We start from the raw sequence: 7,816 nt of genomic DNA, 5'->3' as shown, positions 1-7,816 counted from the left end.
TAACAGCTTTGACTGATCTGCTGCTCTTCTTTGTGCATTGCCATGGAAGGTGCGGCTTCCCCTTCAAGCAGCCATGGGGCAGCCTTCTTGTCCGCAGATGGAGACATCGCCGGGCTCCAGGGCCCAAGGCCCACCGTGGCTCTCTGAGGGGTTCCTTCTGCCGCCCTGGTGCAGCATCCCAGAGGAAGCCAAGTCCCCTCTTGCCCACTCCTCGGGACTCCGTGCAGAAGAGATGACACCTCTGGACGAGGTGGGGGTGGCGGATGGAGGATGGGGGACAGGAAAAAGGCCAACCTGCAGGCGAGCCAGCAGGATGGCCATGCTATTTTGAGGCACAGAGGCTGGGCCGTACATATAGAGCAGGTCAGGTGCTCCTGCGATGCCACCGATGGGTCTTGACGGCAGGGAGCCCTGGCACGTCGACCTCCATTGGCTCATCTGGAGGTGGATCCACCTCCATTGGATCTTCATTGAGAGGTGGATCCACCTCCATGGACTCCACAGCATTAGCTGCAGTGCAGGGCACTGCTCCTTTGCGACGGGCGCCGGTCCTCCTCCTCTTCTTCATCACAGGCACTGGCCTCCTTCTCTTTGCTTTGAGGAATGAATCCTCTCCTGACCCACGCAAGGGTGGGCAGCCTCTGCTCCAGGTCCTCTTCCTCCCATCCGTGATGGCTGTCGTCAGAGGGCCTGGAAGCTCAGCGAGTGGTGGGCCCTGCGCAGGGGCATTTTATAGGGCCCGGAACAATACGGGGGGCAGATGCCACTGTGACATCAGGAAGCCTCTGTGATGGTGGCCGACACATGTCCAAACGTGGCTGTGTTGGGAGAGGTGTCTGTGGCCTGAAAGACGCCCTCACGAGGAAGGAGGAGGAGGGTCAGGGAGCAGAGGGCCCCTTTCCTAGGGTTGGCTCTCCCTGTCCATTTTGACTGCCAGAGAGACAGGCTGCCCCTCGGGCACAGGGCCTGCCCTCCAGCTCCCCTCCTGTGCCCTGGCCTCCAGCCCCCTCCTCATCCTGTGCCTGGGCTCCCTGTGCCACAAGATGGTGGCAGCAGTGTTTCCGGAGGGGCAGGGCCTCCACTGCCCCCCTGCCACCGACCAGGCTGCCTGCAAGTGGTGCAGCCCCCCATGCTGACAGCAGCTGAGAGGGGGCAAAGCATTCAGACATCCTGCAGATGGGCAAGGGAGGCATGGCCAGGTGGCGCCAGGTCTCCCAGCAGTCAATAAAAGCTCTGCTGACGATCAAGTGCTGTGGGAGCCCTTCTCAGGGGCCATCTCCTACACCTACCCCTGCCCCCAGAGCATGAAGAGGTGCCATCGCTTGTGCCCCAAGCGATGGGGCAGGAGAGAGCCTGGTCTCTGCGCTGCTGTGCCGCCACAACACGGGGAGTCTGTGGGAGGGCTGCCGAGGTCCTGGGGGCCTGGAGGTGGAGGGGTGGTGGGGGTCAGTCTGAGGTTCACCCTTGCTCTCTTCTCTAGTGTTAACGTTTCTTCCTTCTCAGCGTTTTTGTGGCTTCTCTGCTTCCTTGTTCAGAGGAAGAAGTCTTTTTTTCTGGTTGGAAGAATCACAAGTAGCTCCTGAATGGGAGCCTTCAGGCACATTTCCAGGGGGAAGCTCCTGCCTGCCTAAGACACCTAGCGCACCCCTCCCTGCTCAAGCAGGGTCACTTACTGCACCTAGCCCAGGACCACGTCCAGGCAGGTTTTGAGTATCTCCAGGGAAGGAGACTCCACAACCTTTCTGGGCAACTTATTCCAGTGCTCTGTCCCCCTCACAGTAAAGCTTTTCCTCATATTCAGAGGGAACTTCCCTTGTTTCGCTTCATGCCCGCTGCTTCTCATCCTGCATCTGGGCTCCACTGAAAAGAGTCTGGACCCCATGCTCTTGACACCCTCTCCTAACATATCTATATATACTGAGAAGATCCCCTCTCAGCCTCCTCCAGGCTCTACAGGGCTCACCTGTTATGCCTAGGCACCTTTGCAAAACTGTACTGAGAAATTAATTAAATGCCATTCTTATTTGTAAACCCCTGCAAGATAATGGTTGCTAAGGGTATCATTCGCTATAGTGTTCTTTATTGCGTTGAAGCATCACCCATTAAAAGGACAGTTATGTTGTGACCCAAAGTATTGATTTCATGTTAATTGCAAGGATCTGCAGGGTGTTCAGAGGCAAAGTCTTTGGCCAGCAGCCATATTAGGTTTACATGGCAAGGGCTTGGTAGCAGGGGGGCTGCAGGGGTGGCCTCTGTGAGCAGAGCCCAGCAGCTGCCCCACGTCAGATCAGAGCCAGCTGCTGCCGGCTCCAAAAGGGACCTGCTGCTGGCCAGAGCTGAGCCAGCGAGTGACGCTGGTTGGGCCTCTGGGAGAGCAGATTTAAGAGGTGGGGAAAAAACCTGCTGTGTCACAACGTCTGGGAGAGAGAGGAGTGAGCAGCAGCCCTGTAGCCCCCAAGGTGAGTGCAGAAGGAGGGCAGGAGGTGCTCCAGGCAGGCAGCAGCAGTTCCCCTGCGGGCTATGGAGAGGCCCCTGGTGGAGCAGGCTGTCCCCCTGCAGCCCATGGGTCCCACACGGAGCAGATCTCCACGCTGCAGCCCGTGGAGGAGCCCCCGGTGGAGCAGGTGGATGTGGCCTGGAGGAGCCTGCGGCCCATGGAGAGCCCCCGCAGGAGCAGGCCCCGGGCCGGAGCTGCAGCCCGTGGAGAGGAGCCCACGCAGGAGCAGGGGGCCTGGGGGGAGCTGCTGCCCGTGGGGGACCCGTGCTGGAGCAGTTTGCTCCTGGGGGATGGACCTCGTGGCATGGAGCCATGTGGGAGCAGTTCTTGAAGAGCTGCCGCCTGTGGGAAGCCCACACAGGATCAGTTCAGGAAGGATGGTATTCTGTGGGTGGGACCCCAGGTGGAGCAGGGGCAGAGTGACCCTTAAGGAGCGGCTACAGTGAAGTGTACGGACAGATCAGAACCCCCATTCCTTGTCCCCGTGCTTTTAGTTTGCTTTTAGTTTCTCACTGCTCTAGCTTGTTAGTAATAGCTAATAAAGTATATTAATCTCCCTATACTGAGTCTGTTTTGCCCATGACGATAATTGTTGAGTGATCACCCTGTCCTTATCTCAACCTTTGAACCTTTTCGATCATATCTTTTCCCCCTTCCCTTTGAGGAGGGGGAGTGAGAGAGTGGTTGTGGTGGAGTTCAGCTGCCCAGCTGGCTAAAACCACCACAGTGACTAAAATTTCTGATATACAAATAATAATAATAACAATAATAATAACAACAACAATAATAATAATAATAATAATAATAAATTGTAACGTAGAAGTGGCTCAGAGATGAGCTTGACAAAATGTGATTTGTTCTAAAATGATGTTATTGTCACAGGGTTTGGAGCCACGCAATTTTTTTATTTTTATTTTATTTTTTATTTTTTTATTTTGTTTATATATTTAAAAGAACACAAACAAAAAACCTACTATGAGCAATGCCCTCATAGTAAAGTTTTCGAGAAGCATTGACATACTAATCAAAACCTCTTGAATCTACATAAAATTTAGGAACTAATTAGAAGAGAGAGACATTTATTGTTCAGAACTTCATATATCTATTTCAACTTATCCAAGTTATAATAAAATTTACATGATTTTACTCTGTATAGTATGCATTTCTCTTGAGTATCACAGTGAAAAAATATGACTACATTTTTCACATCAGTATCTGTGGTCAGTTCAATAACTTTACAGGACAGCTATATTTTTGACTTTGTTGTTGCTCATATAATTATTTTCATGTAATTGCCAGTAATATATCCTTGAAATCATGTACTGTGAACAATCTCTTACAAAACTGAGTTAAAACTGAAGTATTTCATTCAGGTTAAATTTATGTTACTATTTCTTAGGATTAAAACTAAGCCTGTGGAATGAACATCTTGAGATTGGACAACTGCAAAACAAAAATGCACAACTTCAGGATGCCTCTTACGGAAGAAGGTGTTCGACTGAAGACAAGTTATTCTTAATTTCATCTTCAAACACATTAAATTTCAGGGTTTACAACAGAATTTAAATTTTAAAACAATTTTTAACATATACAGTACTAGAGCTTGAATTTAATTTTAAAAGTGTGTTTCATAATTTAGACTTCTTACCATGGATTTTTCATAAATGGTAAAAAAAAATCTGCATTTATGTCATGTCAGCATAAGCTTTAATATTTGATCAACCTCAGAACAAGACCACAGTAACTGACATGGTTAGTTTACAGTAACTTAAAGAAATGGTAATGAATTACATGACCTTCTGCATAGTGCATCGCAGTTTCTAAAAATGACTTCTACTTGTGTGACCTCAATTACAAAGAACCTTACTATCATGAATCAAACTAAATTCATTGTCTGAATTAATAACTTCAGTTTTGTTGTCCCAGTCATCTACACAAGCAGCCTTGTCCATTTTACATGGTTACTGTTTGTGTCAGTGTAAGGAAAATCACTTATTTCCTTATAAGTTCTTCTTACAATCATTGTGGTTACTTGCATTTTAATGTTAATCCCAAACTTTGATTTCTGTAAATATTTTGTGTACACTTAGGTGGTTTTACCAGAAAAAAAAAACAACTTTTTTTCATAAATTTACTTAGCCCATCTTAAAGCGTAGAAACAGATAGCTATACAACTGAATACATATTTCAGACATTAACTGTCATTACATGGCTGAACTATAGTCTACAAATTTCACTAGACACATAATTTATGCAATTTTGTTTTTATTTCTTAACAGTTACAGCTTTGTTAGAGTTAATCCAGGATGAAAACAGAGATGAGCTGACAGGAAATAAATTTAAGTCATCGGAAATTGATGTCTTTGGTTACTAAATTTCCCTTATTAAGTCCCTTCTTCACCTCTTACATATATTATGGCTTGATATGACAACTACTTGCCAGGACATTATTTAATGACCAATGCTAGCTCGTTGCTAGGAAAAAGAAAGCCAACTTTTCCAACATTCTTCAGTGAAGAAGCTTTACAATTTCTTTGTAAAATTGTGAATCCAGAGGAGATGAAGTAATCCAGATGAGATTTCTGATGTTCACATTTGTGACTAAATGTTGATCTTAAGCTTCAAAATCCCTTCAAAATCCCTTCAAAACATCTTTATTTAGTCAGCACTTAGAAGTGTGTTTTTAATCTTGCTTTTTTGTTTGTTTGTTTGTTTCTTGACCCTTCTTGTGACAGCACAATGGTGCTCTGCCCTGCTGCTGGTCAAAAGCAATACTTTTTCTTTCAGAAAAAGAAAACAATGTAGCGGAAATACCTGCAATTACTGTCTTATTTTTAAAATGGTAATAAGAACAGTTTAAACTTTTGCCTTTGTCCCCAATGTCTCCTTTTCAAAACAAACATGCACATTTGCATTGCTGTAATGTCTATCATACGTGTATCTTACAACACTTCATAGTTATTCCATCATAAAAGATTTACTCTACTCCTTTGACAGAGGCACAGAGGAGAGGAAAAAAAATGCTACAGCCTGATACTGAATTATAGTTGGAACAGTGCCTAAGTTTCTGTTCCCCTGTTACAGATCTCTGATCTAAAACAACTGCTACCAAGAGAAAGAATTTAGATTTCTGATATAGATTTTGGAATCAGGACCTTACCAAGTCCATATATCTTCTTTGCACAGGAATGCTCAGCCTGAAGTTCTAACACTGAAGATCCCAAAATTGTTGCTGCCAGAGACTGTGTCTACGGTATGATGTCGGACATTATAAAACTTGAGAAATTAAAGATACAGAAAAAACTCTTTTAACAAATACATGAAACACACAAAACTCTTCATGTCACACTGCTCAGTAATTTGTGAGCCCTCCTGTTAACCTGTGTTCTCATGTATATGTGGTTCAACAGGACTCAGAAAACAAAAACAAAAACAAACAAAAAACAAACAACAAAACAACAAAACAACAAAACAAAAAATGAAAAAGAAAGGTCTGTGATAAGCTACATGGTAGAAAATACTTGAGGAAATGGCACTGACACTGACTCCATAATGTCTGCTTTGGCATCCTTTGGGGCTGACAGAAGTGATTTTTATTGTGCTGTATGTTCAGGAATAAAGTAACTTTCAGGAGATAACAGGTGACGCTCTTCTCTGGAGAAGTTCATGCTTGAGAACTATTCAATGAGAAAGTTGCCAAATAGTTTTTTCTCGAGTATCTGAAAAAGCTGCATTTGTGCAGAAAACATTAGAGTGGGAGCTTTAGGTAAACTAGATGAGAGATTATAAATTTATCTGTGAAGGTCCTTTAAATTTGCTACCCTTCTGTTTCAAAATGATTGTGAGGTTGCTACAGAATATATGGTACAGTATTCTCAAAAGAAGGAATTTGATTTGCTAAAACTAAGCACAGTAAATATCCCGATGCTCAGTCTAAGGTATGAATATCCTTGAATCTAATGTCATGATTATTAAGAGAAAGGGAGGATTTAGCAATTATCCAGATGACAAATGCACCAGGAATTACTTTATTGATAATATATTTGTTTTCTCTATGAAATTGTTATAACAACAGGTAAAAAATATTTTAGAATCATGTTCACCAAAATTTCATTAACCTTTGGGTAACTCTAGCAGGAGCTGTAAACAAAACATGTTTAAGTCTGCACAGGAAAACTTGAATTGGTGAATCAATATTCTCATCTTCCTATAACTTTCTGTTATAATAGAAACAAACAAATCATTCCCCCCCCCCAAAAAAAAAAAAAAAAAAAAAAAAAACAATACATGTAGTGGTTTTGGACTCAGTCATGAACAATGGAACACATTGCAGGTATCTGCAGGCGTTTTTTTTTTGAAGGTTAGTCATAGTATCCACATACAGAAGTTCATAATAATGAAACATCTACTATATTGACATCCAAGAAGTAGAAAAAGAATGCAGTCTATAGAGTGAGAATACCTTTATTTAGAAAATATCAATGTCTTATATCTTTATTTTGGATGCTTACAGCTTACTTACATCATTTTAAGATGAGATGCAGACTCACTTGCATTAAATCTATAAAGAGTTCAGAGCATTTCATCTCCTCCTGTGCAAGATAGTGAGCCTCCAAACATGTCTTTCTGTGAGAATAAGGAATGGAGTTTCTAGATACCAGTTGGCTGGGAACAGAAAGGGTACTGATAAAGGGATGGGCTTTGGAGCAACAATGGCTATTTTAAACAGAATACTGAGAAGTTTTATTCTGTTACAGATCTTCTCTGACAAAAGTGCAAACTTCCTGGAAATACTTTATTTTACTAAGCTGCAAAGCATAATTATTGAGAGCTTTTCAGGGGGCATTTCCAGTCCCTGTGACTACTGCAATTTGTCGTTACAGAAATTCCAGAGATGGGAATCTCAGAAGTGTCCAGTGGTGGCAAACTCAATGTAGAGAGGCCCATGGAGGACACCAGGTGGCAAAAAGGTTTTCATTTTTTAGCAGACAGATGCAATCCATTCTCAAGAATCAGGCTCAGCAACAGAGGGATATTGTATTTTACATGGATGCAACACACATTGCTTACACTTCTTGGCATCAGAAATCTTGACCCTGGCACTTCTCTGTCAGGTGAATGCCCACTGAAAAGACATCTCAGTCCCTGTGGAGACTGGTTGTGGACAGCAAAGGACTGAGATTTGTTCATATGTTGTTACTATGCTGCACGGAAAGGGCAAGCTTAGCACAGGGCTAGAACATACTCAAAAGCTCTTCAGCACTTCAATCACCCCAGATCTACAACAGTTTATAATCTGTCCTTTTGGTTCTCATTTTC

General features: G+C 43.7%; 1 long non-coding RNA gene across 1 annotated transcript; it reads left to right on the top strand.

The window, feature by feature from the left end:
* Positions 1-1,747: 1,747 nt before the first annotated feature.
* Positions 1,748-6,619, top strand: LOC136790138 (uncharacterized). Its single transcript, XR_010829524.1, has 3 exons — positions 1,748-2,459; positions 3,897-4,005; positions 5,684-6,619. It is a non-coding gene; the product is annotated as an uncharacterized lncRNA (long non-coding RNA).
* Positions 6,620-7,816: the final 1,197 nt, after the last annotated feature.

Source organism: Anser cygnoides, chromosome 2 (genome assembly GCF_040182565.1).
Source record: "Anser cygnoides isolate HZ-2024a breed goose chromosome 2, Taihu_goose_T2T_genome, whole genome shotgun sequence".
Taxonomy (NCBI): domain Eukaryota; kingdom Metazoa; phylum Chordata; class Aves; order Anseriformes; family Anatidae; genus Anser; species Anser cygnoides.
The sequence above is the reverse complement of the archived record's forward strand: the minus strand, read 5'-3'. Positions and strand labels throughout refer to the sequence as shown.